Raw genomic sequence first — 18195 nt, forward strand, 5'->3', positions numbered from 1 at the left:
CAAGAACCGCCAAAAAGTCCAGACACAACACTTCTAGCATATCCTCGATTAGCTGGATGGGTCCTTTCTGACTGTCCGTACAGTCTTTGGGGTGGAAGGCATACTGAAAATCCACCTGGTACCATGGCATTCTGCCAAAAACTCCGCCAAAACCTGAGTAGGCGTGAACTGGGGCCCTCTACTCTGACACGTATCGAAAACTAGAACCCATGGCCACCTGACGATCTCGCCACTACACCTGCGCCAACTTGTCCACAGAGTAGCACTTTCTGACAGGATTGAAGTGAAGCAGGATTTTGGTGAGTCTGTCCACAATCACCCATTATGGTAGTCTAATCCTGTTGGCGCCGTGCTCTCGTAACCCCACTCGAAGTCTAGCTATATTCTTCCCATTCCACTCCTGGAATAGGGGATAGTAGCGGTGTTAAGCATTCCAGCGCGGCTTCTGAGTTCCGGTCTTCACCCTTCGGACACACTTCTGCAAGGTGGACTCACACCAAACTGTGCCCCACTTCTCTCTCTTCACATCAGTTCTGGCCACCAAATAAACTTATTTCAATTCTTGATACATATTGGTGGCTCCGGGGCGTGGATACTTGCTGTATCTCGCATTATGAGCTCTCTCATTAATTCTCCTTTTAGCCCAATGTCATCTGGTACACATAGTCTGCTCCCATAGCGGAGATTTACTGTCGAATCTATACTCGTTATCATTGCCTGACTGAACAGTCCTGGCAATCTTCACTAACTCCGGGTCCTCATGCTGTTTCTGAGCCACCTGCTCTAGAAACACGGGTGCCACTCTCATCTGGGCCACCAAGGCACCTGTACCAGATAACTCCATCTGTAGACCTTCCTCAATAAGCTTATAGAACTCCTTCACCACTGGCCTCCTCTCTGCCGATATGTGGATAAACTACCGAGTGATTTCCGCTTAGGCGTCTGCCACAACATTCGCCTTACCCGGATGGTACTGAATCTTGCAATCATAGTCACTCAGCAGCTCCACCATCTCCTCTGTCTCAAATTCAAATCCCTCTGACTCAAGATGTACTGCAGGGCTCTTATGATCTGTAAAGATTTCACATTTCACCCCATAGAGGTAATGCCTCCACATCTTGAGTGCAAAGATTACTGCTGCCATCTCAAGGTCGTGTGTGGGGTAATTCAACTCATGCTTCTTCAGCTGCCTAGAAGCATAAGCAATCACCTTCTCATTCTGCATCAGTACACAATCCAGTTCCACACGGGACGCATCACAAAAGACTGTAAAGTCCTCTCCACTAGATGCAGAGCTAACACTGGTGCTGAAGTCAACTTCTTCTTAAGCTCTTCGAAACTCTCCTCGCACTGGTCGGTCCACAGAAACTTCTGACTCTTCCTGGTTAGTCTGGTTAGAGGAGCTGCTATCTTTGAGAAGTCCTAAACGAACCTCCTGTAGTAACCTGCCAAACCCAAGAAACTTCTAACCTCTGTCACTGATGTGGGTCTAGGCCAGTTAGCCACAGTTTCTGTCTTCTTGGGGTCTACCTCAATACCATTCTCTGACACTACATGCCCCAAGAACGAAATGCTCCTCAGCCAGAACTCACATTTAGAGAACTTGGCATACAAGCCATGTTCCCTCAAAGTCTGCAAGACCAACCGCAGATGATGGGCATGCTCCTCTGCATTCCTGGAATACACTAAGATATCATCTATAAAGACAATAACAAAGTGATCCAGGTATTGATTAAACACTCTGTTCATGAGATCCATGAATGCTGCAGGGGCGTTGGTTAACCCGAACGGCATTACAAGGAACTCAAAATGCCCATATCTGGTCCTGAAGGCTGTCTTCGGCACATCCTCATCCCTTATCCTTAGCTGATGGTACCCCGATCTTAGATCTATTTTGGAGAAACAACCTGCTCCGGCTAGCTGGTCGAATAGATCATCGATCCTTGGCAATGGGTACCTATTCTTGGTTGTGACTTTGTTCAACTGCCTGTAGTCGATACAAAGTCTAAGGGATCCATCCTTCTTCCTTACAAACAAGACCGGAGCACCCCAAGGTGAGGTACTCTGTCGGATGAAACCCTTTTCTACCAGTTCTTGCAACTGCTCTTTCAACTCCTTCAACTCGGCTGGAGCCATCCTGTAGGGAGGGATAGAGATCGGTCTAGTTCCAGGCACCAACTCTATCTCGAACTCTATCTCCCTAGCAGGTGGTAAACCTGGAAGCTCATCCGGAAAAACATCCTGAAACTCTCTGACAACTGGCACCGAGGCCGGCTCCCTGACCTGACTGTCTAGCTCTCTTACGTGAGCTAAGTACCCCTGACATCCCTTCCTAAGCAACCTACGAGCCTGAAGAGCTGATATCAGACCTCTAGGTGTGCCCCTCTTGTCTCCTCTGAAGATGACCTCTGACCCGTCCTGATCTCTAAACCTGACTACCTTGTCCCTGCAATCCAAGGTAGCACCATGGGTAGATAGCCAATCCATCCCTAGAATGACGTCAAAGTCTGTCAAATCTAGAACCACAAGGTCGGCGGAGAGGCATCTTCCCTCAACAAAAACTGGACTGTACTGGCAGACTGACACTGCCACTGACGGGTCACACTTGGGTCCACTGACCCATAGGGGACACTCTAACCCAGAGACTATCAGACCCAACCTCTCAACGGCTCTCGGAGCAATAAATGAATGAGATGCACCCGGGTCCATTAATGCATACACATCAGAACACCCAATGACGATATTACCTGACACCACGGTGTTGGATGTGTTAGCCTCCTGCTGTGTCATGGTGAAGATCCTGGCTGGAGCTGATGGACCTTCACCTCGGGAACCAGAAGAAGAGGCTGCCCCTCTCCCTCTACCTCTGCCACTGCCCTGAGTTGTGGCTGGAACTGCTGGCTGTGCCACACTACCAGAAGCTGTCTGCTGGGGCTGGCCCATAAAAGGTGCTCTAGGACAATCCCGAGCCATGTGTCCCTCCTGTCCACATCTGAAACATGTGTTAGTCCCAGCTCGACACACTCCCCTGTGCGGTCTTCCACATCTCTGACATTCTGTACCATCTGAGCCTGAGCTCGAGCCACCGCCGAATCCCAAACCAGATTTCAACTTGTTCCAAAACTTATTCTTCTTCGACTTCCTGGTGGTGTTATCCCACCTCTTCTTGCCTGAACTCTGAGAAGAGAACCCTGGTCCTCCTCTGCCTGGGGTCTTAACCCCTGAAGACTGGGTCACTGACTACTTCACTGACCCCTCAACTATAGCACTTGCCTCCATTCTTCGAGCCATATCCACCACAGTGTGGAAACTTTCCCTCTCAGCTGACTGAACCAACGAGGAGTACCTGGAATGCAGCTTCATAACATATTTCTTAGCTTTCTTCGTATCTGAATCTAGAGCTTGCCCTGAAAAAGGCAATAGCTCCAAGAATTTATCTGTGAACTCCTCTACACTCATGTGCTCTGACTGCCTCAGTTGCTCAAACTCAATCATTTTCAGTTCTCTAGAACTGTCTGGAAAAGCCCATCCAGCGAACTCATTCGCAAATTCTTCCCACGTCATACCGTCTAGTCTCGGGTCCACATAACACTTGAACCATTCCCGTGCCTTCTTGCACTTTAAAGTGAACCCTGCCATCTGAATGGCCCTACTGTCACTTGCCCCTAGCTCATCAGTTATCGTCTTCACCACTCTCAGATACTCAAAGGGGTCATCCCCTGACTTGTATTTGGGAGCATCTAACTTGAGGTAGTCTGTCATCTTTACCTTGCTCCCATCGACTGAGCTAGGTCTAGGAGGTTGAGTAACTGGGGCTGCTGGTTCTGTAGGTGGTGGAGGTGCAGCATTCCCCGAGGTGGGGTTTGCCGGGTTTGGATAGAAGGGTGAGGGTGGATAAGCTGGGTACTGTGTGTAGGGTGGATAGAAAGGTGGATAAGGCATGTAGGTAGGGTAGGGGTGAAAGCTGGAGTAATCCGATGTACCTCCCATCGGATACCCTGAACCCTGTGGGAAGGGTGGATAATGGGGTGGAAAACCATACCCCGAGGCCTGAACGCCTCCCTGTGACTCCCCTGTCCCTTCTTCCTGCATGCTCACATCCAGGTTCCCATCCCTCCTCTGATCCTCTTCCATAACCTCCCTCACATCTGAAGAACTTCCTCCTCTATCAGTCCCCCTTCTGCTAGCATCAAAAGACCTTCTAGGGTCCCTTGACACTCTTTCTCTGTTGGCTCTACAAGACATTGCCCTAGGCAATGTAGGAGGACGGGCGCTCGTGCCCTCATCCTCAGGTGGCACTCCAGTCAACCGTGCAGATCGACGAGTTCCTCTCATCCTGTTTTCTGAAAACAGTACACAACATACAAACATTAGCATCACATGGTTCATGTGAGCACACATGAACCCTCATCACATACATCACATAGTATATCATATCATTAATGCACATGCATAAAGTCATGGCATTTCACATCATCATGCAAGACAGGACTCAACATCCTATCCTAGTGGACATGACCTTCCTATTGTGCTTGACCTTCTATAACATCTATGAGCCCGACACTCTAGGTCCGACCATATGAACCTAGGGCTCTGATACCATTCTGTAACGTCCCGAAAATCGGACCGTTACCGGCGCTAGGATCCGGGTCGACTTAAGGCCGCCGGGACCCGTAGCAAGCCTGACATGTAACCTGTAAACCTGTTTAATCCCATACATGATCAACAGTCATACATAAAAATTTAAAACTTTTCCTCATACGTACTGTCATCAACTAACTCAACCTGTGCATACCCTGAACATATACATAACATAGTCCCTCTGTGGGATCTCATCATGCCTTAAAGGCAAAACAGCCTGTGTTGAGTTAGTTTACATAAACATCATAACATAAGATCATGTATAGACAAAAGGGATTAACAATACATTATGGTCAAGCACAACTCTATCCTCAATAACCTCATTACATAACATTCTGAATATTTTTACATTTCATCAATTTGTCATGTCCACAAACTAACTATTACATATATAAGACATACTTCAAAACTCTGGCTAACCTTCTGATCTACCCTGTACCTGCACATCTGGGGTTAGGGGAGAGGGGTGAGCTACAAAGCCCAGTGAGCAGAATAATATAAAACATTATATTAAAATTTTATGCTTTCATGGAATGCAACACATCACAACAAATCACATCTCGGATGGTATTGTCACCTATAGTCCTCTACATAGGTCCAACTGTGCCGGGACGTAGAATGGGTCAACCGGTCTTTCCCTTATCATAACATATCATATGGACCAACTGTGCCAGGGACGTAGAATGGGTACAACCTGGACTTTCTCTTACATCGTGCCAGGGACGTAGAATGGGTACAACCTGGACTTCCATACCATAACATGCCATAACATCAATCATATCATAGGAGGACTAAAGGATCATCCAATAACCAATCCACATCAACATTAACATCATAAATGCAATGCAACATATTCGTGAATACTAATGCAAGCAACCTATTATATCTCATGGCATTCATGATGCATGGATCATGCTCATAATTCATATTTTCATTTATTTAAAACTTAAGGTTTATTCCACTCACCTCTGGCTAGCTCTGACAAACTCTGTAGCAGCTGGCTCACTGCTGGGGTCCTCGGTTCCTCGGGTCCGAACCTACACAGGTGGACTCCAATGAGGGACCAAACATACATAAACATAACTCTAATATACTCCCCAAAAACCCCCTAAAACATCATGAAACAATCACATAACAACATGCAAGAAATGGCTGGACAGGGCACTTTCGGCGGCAGGTTCGGCGGCCGAAAGTCCCTCCAGAGCCGAAAGTCAGGCAGGTTCGGCGGCACCTTCGGCGGCCGAAACTCCCAGACAGAGACGAAACTCATGCATGTTCGGCGGCACCTTCGGCGGCCGAAAGTCCCAGACAGAGACGAAAGTCTCCCTTCGGGGGCAACTTCGGCAGCCGAAAGGCCTGCCTCACCAGCCATGTTCGGCGGCCGAAAGTGCCTTCGGCTGCCGAACCTGGTTTCTGCCGAAGGGCAGAAACTTGGCTCCCAAATGCATTTTCGCCTCCAAACTCACCAATCATGCATATACCTCAGTTAAAACATGCATACAAGTTCCTAGGGGCCTCAAAACATCAAATACCCCAACTACAACACTTCAAACACACAAAAACAACATACATTGTCCAAGACATCAAGGTTAACCCATAACTCCACATATAACCTAACATGCATTTCTACCCATCGATCTAGCATAAAACTTATTGAAAACACATAAGGAGCTTAAGATCGGCTCTTACCTCTTGAAGATCGAGAGGGAGACGACCTAAACTTGGAGATCCAAGAAGATGAGCTCCTGAGTTCCCAAAGCTCCAAAACTTGTTTCAAAAGTTCAAAACCTTCAATGCAAGCTTAAAACTCAAGAAAAATGGTGGGGATTTGGAGGAAGAACACTAGGTTTGCAAAGGGAAAGTCGGAAGCTTGCTGTGGCCGAAAATGGGAGAAAGCTCGCCCATTTCGGCTAAGTGCCCCTTATATAGTGGCTGGCCAGGCCACGTTCGGGGGCCGAAAGTGCCTCCGCATCCATGCAAATGTTCGGCGGCCGAACTTGACTTTCGGCGGCCGAACCTGAACTTCCCTAACTCATGCTTTCGGGGGCCTAACGTGCCTCCAAAACGCATGCATGTTCGGCGGCCGAACTTGACTTTCGGCGGCCGAACCTGGGTTTTCCTCCAATGCTATTTTCATGCAAAAACTCATTTAGTTTCATACTTTAAAACATTAAAATACATGAAAACATTTTATAAAACATGCCTCTACCCTTCTAGAGGTCTCCGACATCCGAGATTCCACCGGACGGTAGGAATTCCGATACCGGAGTCTAGCCGGGTATTACAAACTGGACTACACTGACAGACTGACTCTGCCACTGATGGATCACACTTGGGTCCACTGACCCAGAGAGGACACTCTAACCCAGAGATCATCAACCCCAACCTCTGGACGGCTCTCGGAGCAATAAATGAATGAGATGCACCAGGGTCCATCAATGCATAAACATCCGAACAACCTATGACGAGATTACCTGCCACTACGGTGTTGGATGCGTCTGCCTCCTGCTGTGTCATTGTGAAGATCCGTGCTGGGGCTGATGGACCTTCACCTCTGAAACCCGCTGAAGAAGAGGCTGCTCCTCTCCCTCTGCCTCTGCCACTGGCCTGAGTCATGGCTGGAGCTGCTGGCTGCGCTACACTGCCTGAAACTGTCTGCTGGGACTGAGCCATCGGGGCCGCTCTTGGACAATCTCGAGCTATATGCCCCTCCTGACCACATCTGAAGCAGGTGTTTGTCCCAAACCGACATACTCCCTTGTGTGGCCTACCACACCTTTCACAAATTGCATTATCCGCACCAGAGCTTGAGCCACTCCCAAATCCCAGACTGGACTTGACTTTACTCCAGAACTTGTTCTTCTTACCCTTGGGCTTACTCCATCTCTTACTGCCTGAAGCTGCTGCACTCAAGGTAGAGGGATCTAACCTTCCCCCTCCCGGAGTTTTAGAACCAGAAGCTTGTGCCACTGTCTGCTTAACTGTCCCCTGAACGATGGCACTAGCCTCCATTCTCCTAGCCATGTCTACTATGGCGTGAAAACTCTCTCTATCTGCTGACTGTACCAAGGAGGAATACCTGGGATGGAGCTTCATGATATACCTCCTCGACTTCTTCTGGTCTGTGCTAAGGTCTTGCCCTGCAAATGGCAGCAACTCCATAAACCTGTCAGTATATTCGTCTACACTCATGTCATCAGTTTGCCTCAACTGCTCGAATTCTATCATCTTCAATTCCCTTGAACTATCAGGGAAAGCCCATCCTGCAAACTCGTTTGCAAATTCTTCCCAAGTCATGCTGTCCACTCTCGGGTTCACATAATTTTTGAACCACTCCCGTGCCTTTTTGCACTTAAGTGTGAACCCGGCCATCTGAATGGCTCTACTGTCATCCGCCCCTATCTCATCTGTAATTGCCTTGACCCGCTCCAAGTACACGAACGGATCATCACCGGTTTCAAACTGGGGAGCACCCAGCTTCATATAGTCTGTCATCTTAACCTTGCTCCCACTGGCTGAGCTAGGTCTAGGTGGCTGAACAGCTGGGGCTGCTGGTTCTGCAGGTGGTGGAGATGGTGCAACATTTTCTGAGGTAGGATTTGCTGGATTTGAATAATAGGGTGGAGGTGGATACATTGGGTACTGAGAGTACGGTGGGTAGTATGGTGGGTATGGCATCTGTGTGGGATAAGGGGTGAAACTAGGGTAATCCGATGTACCTCCCATCGAATACCCGGGATGTTGTGAGAAGTGTGGGTAGTGAGGTGGCTGCACAAATCCCGAGGCCTGAGTGCCTCCTTGGGACTCTCCCATTCCTTCTTCCGACATACTGACTCCCAAACTGCCATCCCTCCTCTGTTCTACGTCCATATCATCCCCTATATCCTCTGACGCTCCTCCCTGAACTGTTCCTCTGACTGATCTGCTTCTACCCAGATCCAAAGACCTTCTAGGGTCTCTTACTGCTCTGTCCCTGTTGGACCTGCTTGACATTGCCCTAGGCAATGTAGGAGGACGGGCGCTCATGCCCTCATCCTCAGGTGGTACTCCAGTCAATCTTGCTGATCGACGAGTTCCTCTCATCCTGTTTTCTGAAAAACAGTACACATCAAGCAAGCATTAGCATCATATGGTTCATGTGGGCACACATGAACCCTCATCACACATCATAGCATATCATTAATGCACATGCATATTATCATGGCATTTCACATCATCATGCAAGGCAGGACTCCACATCCTATCCTAGTGGACATGATCTTTTCCTATTGTGCTTGACCTTCTATAACATCTATGAGCCCGACACTCTAGGTCCGACCATATGAACCTAGGGCTCTGATACCATTCTGTAACGACCCGAAAATCGGACCGCTACCGGCGCTAGGATCCGGGTCGACTTAAGGCCGCCGGGACCCGTAGCAAGCCTAACATAATACCTGTAAACCTGTATCATCCCATACATGATCAACAATAAGCATAAAAATTAAAACTTTCCTTTGCATACTCATCAACCAAACTCAACCTGTACATAAACATGAATATAACATTGATCCCTCTGTGGGATCTCATCTGTGCCCTCAAGGGGTAACATAACCTGTGTTGAGCTGGTTTACATAAACATCATATGAATCTCTACGATCATGTATAAAAGGGATACAACAATCTATGGTCAAGCACACACACTAACATCCATAAAACTCATTTCATAACCATACTGTACTTTTACATTACAATTTTGATCATGTCCATTACTAGCTATTACAAAGGCATAACTTCTTTACTCTATCCGGACTCCCGCACTATACTGTACCTGCAAGCCTGGGGGTAAAGGGAGAGGGGTGAGCTAAAAGCCCAGTGAGTAGAGCTAGTAAAACACATTAACACTATGCTCAAATGGAATGCATCATAACACAGACAATTCACATAAGGGTTGGGTGAACTTGTCACCAAATAGTCCAAGTTAACTCTGTGCCAGGCCGTAGCATGGGGTCCTGGTCTTCCTGTCATACATACATTACTTACCATTTTCCCAGGGCCTCCTCTGGGCTCCTGGTCTTCGAGTCCCATAATCGTACCTTACTCTGTGCCAGGCCTGTAGAATGGGGCCTGGTCTTTCTTACTCTGTGCCAGGCCGTAGCATGGGGTCCTGGTCTTCCTGTCTTGGACTAATTGGGTCATCCAACATTCACCCACATCAACAACAATTAATGCAATGCGGCATATTCGTGAAAACTAATGCAATCATCCTATTGCATAATCATGATGCATGAAACATGATAAAACATTTAATTTAAAAGATTTAGTTTAGTTCCACTCACCTCTGGCTGACTCTGACAACACCGCAGCTGAACTCACTGCTGGGGTCCTCGGTTTCTCGGGTCCGAACCTACACAGGTGGACTCAAATGAGGGACCAAACATACTTGAACACAACTCTAAACTACTCCCCAAAAACCCCCTAAAACATCCTGAAAATATCACAGAAAATATGCATGAAATGGCTGAACAGGGCACTTTCGGCGGCACCTTCGGCGGCCGAAAGTCCTGGACAGAGACGAAACTCAGCTAGGTTCGGCGGCACCTTCGGCGGCCGAAAGTGCCAGACAGAGACGAAAGTCTCTTTTCGGGGGCAACTTCGGCAGCCGAAAGGCCTGCCTCCCCAGCCATGTTCGGCGGCCGAAAGTACCTTCGGCTGCCGAACCTGGTTTCTGCCAAAGGGCAGAAACTTGGCTCCCTTTGCACATTTCGCCTCCAAACCTTCCAAACATGCATATATCTCAACCAAAACAAGCATACAAGTTCCTAGGGGCCTCAAACATCCATATACCCCATCTACAACACTTCAATCACACACAAACAAGCTACATTGTTCAAAACATCAATATATATCCATAACTCAACATATACCCTAACATGCATTTCTACCCATAGATCTTGCATAAAACTTATTTAGAACACATAAGGAGCTTAAGATCGGCTCTTACCTCTTGAAGATCGAGAGGGAGACGACCTAAACTTGGAGATCCACGAAAATGAGCTCCTGAGTTCCCAAAGCTCCAAAACTTGTTTCAAAAGCTTAAATCTTCAAAACCAAGTGAAAACAAGTGAAAATACTGAAAGATTTTGTAATACCCGGCTAGAATCCGGCATCGGGATTCCTGCCTCCCGGCGGAATCCGTTGGAATCTGGAATTTTCGAAGATGCCAAAGGCTTCTAGAGGGGTAAAATATGTTTTCTAAAGTGTTTCCTACTGATTTCATGGTTTTAAATGAAAAAGAATTGAGTTTTGAAAAGAAAAGACCAAAGAGGCAATTGCCAGGTTCGGCCGCCGAAAGTGAAGTTCGGCCGCCGAACATGGGAAGGCTTCGGGAGCGCCTTTGGCCTCCGAAAGTCTTGTTTGAACGAGCCAAGGTTCGGCCGCCGAAAGTCAAGTTCGGCCGCCGAACTTGCATGAGTTTAGGGGGCACGTTAGGCTGCCGAAGGTCTTTGACCAGGCCGCCTATAAAAGGCCCTCAGATCGGAAATGGGAGAGTTTTCTCCCCATTCTCGAGCTCAGGTGAGTTTATGCCTTCCTTTGGTCGTTTTCGTGTTTTCTCTACCCATCTCTCAAGTTTTTCATGATTTCTACCCTTGTGTTTGAAGATTTAAAGCTTAAAAGGAGTTTTGGGAGCTTGGAGCTTTTGGAGCTTGGATTCTCCACACCTCCGAGTTAGGGATTACACCACCCTCGATCTCCAAGAGGTTAGTGTAGATCTCTGCTTTTCTTTATGTTTTAATGAAGTTTTAAGTAAGTTTTATAGAGTTTGATGGTTGAGTTTGGGTAGAAATGCATGTTTAAGGTTTATGTGGGTTTTATACCCAATGTATGTTATGTGATGATTGTGTTGAGGAGTTTATGTTAGTTTATGCTCCTTTATGCTTGTGGGAGTGAGTATGTGAGGATTTGGGTATATTTGAGTTGGTTTTTGGCTTGGCAGAATCGGACCTGTCGTCCAGAGGGGACCAGGTTCGGCCGCCGAAAGGAGTTTCGGCCGCCGAACCTGCATGGGAGGCAGTCTTTAGGCTGCCGAACGTGCCCCCGAAGGAGGGACTTTCGTTTCTGTCCAGGGGTTTCGGCCGCCGAACCTGCCGCCGAACCTACCCGAGTTTCGTCTCTGGAAGGGACTTTCGGCCGCCGAAGGTGCCGCCGAAAGTGCCCTGTCCAGCCGTTTCTTGGGTGTTTTCCATGCATGTTTAAGTGATGTTTAGAGGGGTTTTTGGGGGTATGTTTATAAGTTGTTTAGAGTATGTTTGGCACCTCATTCGAGTCCACCTATGTAGGATCGGACCCGAGGGATCGAGGAGGCCATCAGTGTTAGCAGTTTCAGAGTCGGTTCAGCGTCTGCCAGAGGTGAGTAGAACTAAACTTAATCTTTTATGCACAAAATCTAATGCCTAAAGCATGTTCATGCATCATGATTTTATGTAGTAGGTTGATTGCACTAGTTTCACGAATATGACGCATTGCATTACTTGATGTTGATGGAGGAAGGGTGGACCGAGGCGACTTCAATAGCCCATATCTGTCACGCGTCTTGTCTTAGTCCTTTGAGAGCCGGACAAGTACATGTAGGAAAGTCCATGTGAGCTCTCTGTGGACCAGACACCATGTCATGTATGTTACAGGCCTTTGTGAGCTCCTATGGGGGAGCCGGGCACCGACAGAGGGATTTTTGATGTCATGTCCATCCTCTGAGAGGAAAGATGCATGCAAAAAGACAGACTCTCAGAAACCAGGGTCCGTGGGGAGTAAATATTGCATGAGCCCCGAGACGGACAAGATGATGTGATTTCTCTGTGTTATGATGCATTTCATGAAAGCATGTAATTAATGAACTGTTTTCTCTGTTTCTACTCACTGGGCTTTTTAGCTCATCCCTTTCCCCTAATCCCAGTTTTGCAGGCTTGAGAGAGTTCAGAGGCAGCAGGGTAAAGTCAAGTCGTATGTATATGTAATAGTTTATGTTGCAGTCTAGTAGTTCTAGAAGTGGACATGTAATATAAGTTGATGTAATGAAATTGAGATAATGTATGTAACTGATAGTAGAGTTTATGTTTATGGATTAGAGTGTGCTTGGCCCTATAGACTGGTTAACCCCTGTTGATGCATGGTTATGTAATGTTTTTATATTGAGTTGAGAACCAGGCTTGTTGTATGTAATGTTGACCCAGCTAGAGCATTTGATGAGGGCTCTAGCATGGGAAAGTTTATGTTCACAGTTATGTTGTAGCATACGGATCAAGCTTGGTGTATGTTCAGTTTTACAGGTTTTATGTTAAAGTTTTTGATCATGTGTGGGATTTGACCAGGTGATAGTATGTATGTTTGGCTTGCTACGGGTCCCGGCGGCCTTAAGCCGATCTGGATCCTAGCGCCGAACAGTTTGGAGCCGTTACGGCAGGGTATCGGTTTCCGGGCTGTTACAGTTGGTATCAGAGCTTTGGGCCTCAAGAGTACGGTGTGTTGCACATCGGAAAGAGGTTGGTTTAGAGGTCATAGAAGGGCAAGCACAATAAGAAAGATCAAGAGTAGAATCATGTCCACTAGGATAGGATGTTGAGTCCTGTCTTGATGATGATGTGTAATGCCATGATTTTATGCATGTGCATTAATGTTATGTATGATATGCTATGTATGTATGTATGACATGTATGTAGGTTCATGTGTTTTCATATGAACCGTATGATGCTAATGATTGATTGTATGCTTGTGTGTTGTTCTTCAGAGGAGCCAGAATGCGAGGTGCTCGTCGATCTGTGGAATCGACTGGAGTTCCATCTGAGAGGGAAGGTTTGGACACCTTTCCCCCTGCTCTGCCAAGAGCGCAGTCGTGGGGAGTCAGCAGATGGGAAACATCAAGGGACCCTGGAAGGTCTTTTGATGCAAGCAGAGAAGGAATGGCTCCAAGAAGGATGTCAGCTAGTATGAGGGAAGTAGAGTTGGAGGTTCAGAGAAGGGATGTCAGTTTGGGAATCAGAGTGCCAGAGGAAGGCATGGGAGATTCTCAGGAGGATGCTCAGACTCAGGATTCTAGGATTTCAGGTTCAGGAGGGATTGATCCCTCCACTCTGAGTACAGCTGTCACGAGAGGTAAGAAATGGAAGAGAGGTCTCAGGAAGTCGCAGAAGAAGTTTTGGCAGAATTTGAAGGCTAGTTTGGGTTTTGATGGCTCAAGCTCTGGCTCAGGCAGTTCAAAGTGCTTGAGGTGCGGAAGGCCGCACAAGGGAGTCTGCCGTTATGGGACGACAGCTTGTTTTCGGTGTGGACAGGAAGGACACATAGCACGTGAGTGTCCCACTGCGCCCAGGTTGGCTCCGTCCCAGCCAGCAGCTCCAGGTAGAACAGCTCAGCCAGTAGCTCCAACCATGTTTCAGGTTAGTGGTCGAGGCAGAGGAAGAGGGTCATTCCCTCGTTCTTCAGGTTCCCGTGGAGAAGGTCCGTCAGCTCCAGCTCGGATCTTCACCCAAGCTCAGCAGGAGGCAGGCACATCAAACATGGTGGTGTCAGGTACGCTCACTTTTGAATGTTCTGATGTGTATGATTTTGTGAACCCTAGTGTTTCTCTCTTTCTTTAGTTGCTCTAGGAGCCGTCGAGAGGTTGAGTTGATAGCTTCTAGGCTAGAGTGTTCTCTTTGGTTCAGTTCTGTGTCAGTTGAGGGTAGATGCCTTCCACCCAACTTTGAGGTCCTAGACTTGATTGTCTGGACGTCAGTTTAGGGTTGGACGGGGTTTTTCTACTCGTGGTGCTATCTTGGTCTGCAGAGATGAGGTAGTCAAGTTCAGAGGACAGGATGGGTCAGAGGTAGTTTGTTGAGGGAACACAGTAGGGATGCCTAGAGGTTTGAGGTCAGCCTGTCAGGTTCGTAGGGTGCGTAGGAGGGATTGTCAGAGGGTTCTAGCTCTTGTTCAAGAGTTTAGCAGTCAGGTCGGGGAACCTGTAGTTGAGAGTTGTCACCTACAGGATGGCATCTGTAGAGTTGTTAGAGCGGTTGTGTGGCTTGGTAGATAAGGGTTTTATCCGACCTAGTACCTCACCCTGGACTGTTCCAGTGTTGTTGTGGGAAAAGAAGGATAGATCTGTGAGACCTTGTAACAACTGTAAACAGTTGACTGAGGTCACTACCAAGAGCAGGTACTCCCACGCAGGATGGATGATCTATTGGGACAGCTGTCAGAGGCTGTTTGTTTTCCAAAATAGATCTGAAATTCGGGTACTACCTGTGAGAGTTAGAGTTAGTTTTGGGTTAGCAGTGAGAAGAAGCCAGTTAGTAAAGATGAGAAAAGAAGAGAAGAGTAAGGATCAGAGTAGCGCAGTGGAAACGTTGAGTTTCAGAGGAAATTGGGTATTGCTAGAGGTGTCTCCTATTGGAAGAGTGTTCTTAGGAGAACCGGGAGTTTTGACTCTGGCAGTGCCGTGACTCTCTTTTAGGAGAAGAGGTTTTTAGGTTTTGCTTGCTTGTTTGCTTGCATGTTTTATGTATGATTGATGTTATGTTTTATGTTATGCCCGTTTGTTTGTGGAACATTCGGGGACGAATGTTCTTAAAGGGGGGAAGAATGTAATACCCGGCTAGAATCCGGCATCGGGATTCCTGCCTCCCGGCGGAATCCGTTGGAATCTGGAATTTTCGAAGATGCCAAAGGCTTCTAGAGGGGTAAAATATGTTTTCTAAAGTGTTTCCTACTGATTTCATGGTTTTAAATGAAAAAGAATTGAGTTTTGAAAAGAAAAGACCAAAGAGGCAATTGCCAGGTTCGGCCGCCGAAAGTGAAGTTCGGCCGCCGAACATGGGAAGGCTTCGGGAGCGCCTTTGGCCTCCGAAAGTCTTGTTTGAACGAGCCAAGGTTCGGCCGCCGAAAGTCAAGTTCGGCCGCCGAACTTGCATGAGTTTAGGGGGCACGTTAGGCTGCCGAAGGTCTTTGACCAGGCCGCCTATAAAAGGCCCTCAGATCGGAAATGGGAGAGTTTTCTCCCCATTCTCGAGCTCAGGTGAGTTTATGCCTTCCTTTGGTCGTTTTCGTGTTTTCTCTACCCATCTCTCAAGTTTTTCATGATTTCTACCCTTGTGTTTGAAGATTTAAAGCTTAAAAGGAGTTTTGGGAGCTTGGAGCTTTTGGAGCTTGGATTCTCCACACCTCCGAGTTAGGGATTACACCACCCTCGATCTCCAAGAGGTTAGTGTAGATCTCTGCTTTTCTTTATGTTTTAATGAAGTTTTAAGTAAGTTTTATAGAGTTTGATGGTTGAGTTTGGGTAGAAATGCATGTTTAAGGTTTATGTGGGTTTTATACCCAATGTATGTTATGTGATGATTGTGTTGAGGAGTTTATGTTAGTTTATGCTCCTTTATGCTTGTGGGAGTGAGTATGTGAGGATTTGGGTATATTTGAGTTGGTTTTTGGCTTGGCAGAATCGGACCTGTCGTCCAGAGGGGACCAGGTTCGGCCGCCGAAAGGAGTTTCGGCCGCCGAACCTGCATGGGAGGCAGTCTTTAGGCTGCCGAACGTGCCCCCGAAGGAGGGACTTTCGTTTCTGTCCAGGGGTTTCGGCCGCCGAACCTGCCGCCGAACCTACCCGAGTTTCGTCTCTGGAAGGGACTTTCGGCCGCCGAAGGTGCCGCCGAAAGTGCCCTGTCCAGCCGTTTCTTGGGTGTTTTCCATGCATGTTTAAGTGATGTTTAGAGGGGTTTTTGGGGGTATGTTTATAAGTTGTTTAGAGTATGTTTGGCACCTCATTCGAGTCCACCTATGTAGGATCGGACCCGAGGGATCGAGGAGGCCATCAGTGTTAGCAGTTTCAGAGTCGGTTCAGCGTCTGCCAGAGGTGAGTAGAACTAAACTTAATCTTTTATGCACAAAATCTAATGCCTAAAGCATGTTCATGCATCATGATTTTATGTAGTAGGTTGATTGCACTAGTTTCACGAATATGACGCATTGCATTACTTGATGTTGATGGAGGAAGGGTGGACCGAGGCGACTTCAATAGCCCATATCTGTCACGCGTCTTGTCTTAGTCCTTTGAGAGCCGGACAAGTACATGTAGGAAAGTCCATGTGAGCTCTCTGTGGACCAGACACCATGTCATGTATGTTACAGGCCTTTGTGAGCTCCTATGGGGGAGCCGGGCACCGACAGAGGGATTTTTGATGTCATGTCCATCCTCTGAGAGGAAAGATGCATGCAAAAAGACAGACTCTCAGAAACCAGGGTCCGTGGGGAGTAAATATTGCATGAGCCCCGAGACGGACAAGATGATGTGATTTCTCTGTGTTATGATGCATTTCATGAAAGCATGTAATTAATGAACTGTTTTCTCTGTTTCTACTCACTGGGCTTTTTAGCTCATCCCTTTCCCCTAATCCCAGTTTTGCAGGCTTGAGAGAGTTCAGAGGCAGCAGGGTAAAGTCAAGTCGTATGTATATGTAATAGTTTATGTTGCAGTCTAGTAGTTCTAGAAGTGGACATGTAATATAAGTTGATGTAATGAAATTGAGATAATGTATGTAACTGATAGTAGAGTTTATGTTTATGGATTAGAGTGTGCTTGGCCCTATAGACTGGTTAACCCCTGTTGATGCATGGTTATGTAATGTTTTTATATTGAGTTGAGAACCAGGCTTGTTGTATGTAATGTTGACCCAGCTAGAGCATTTGATGAGGGCTCTAGCATGGGAAAGTTTATGTTCACAGTTATGTTGTAGCATACGGATCAAGCTTGGTGTATGTTCAGTTTTACAGGTTTTATGTTAAAGTTTTTGATCATGTGTGGGATTTGACCAGGTGATAGTATGTATGTTTGGCTTGCTACGGGTCCCGGCGGCCTTAAGCCGATCTGGATCCTAGCGCCGAACAGTTTGGAGCCGTTACGGCAGGGTATCGGTTTCCGGGCTGTTACACACCCCCTCGGCAGTGGGAGCAATAACTACCGAGAAGGTGAAGGGGCAATTGATGACCGCTGGATTTCTTCACCCCGGATCAGGGGCTTGACCACAGCCAAAGGCCCATAACGTAGAGGCCCACGTAACTGATATGCACAACAAGCCTGACTCATTCAACCTTCAAGGCCGGGCTCAACCAAGCTTCTTCACTCAGATCGGCCCAGTCCGCGACCAGCAGGCCCTCTCCTCTCAGGCTCAGCGTCCGGCCCGACTCTCGGCCCAGCCCAGTATCCAGAGCCATACTCAGACAGCCTAGCAGATCCGCTCGAGCGTACGCACGAGGAGAATCAGAGGCCGTTACGCATGGAGCAGGCGGCTGATACCCTCGTACGCCCGAATCTGTATGTCAGAGACGCGTGTTCCAATCATGGAGAGGCCTTTACACGTCACCAGCAAGCATAGCGAAATGGATAAAAGGGGAATCCCCTCCCCAGAAAGTTTAAGTTTTATTTTTCAATACCAAAACCCTTGTAAAACCCTATTCTATTGGATCTCAGATCATCAAGTTTATATTATATATTTTAATTGATAATTATGCAACAAAATAATTAAAAAACACTACTGAAATGAGAGA

This window comes from Manihot esculenta, chromosome 1, assembly GCF_001659605.2.
Source record: "Manihot esculenta cultivar AM560-2 chromosome 1, M.esculenta_v8, whole genome shotgun sequence".
In the NCBI taxonomy this organism is placed as follows: Eukaryota; Viridiplantae; Streptophyta; class Magnoliopsida; order Malpighiales; family Euphorbiaceae; genus Manihot; species Manihot esculenta.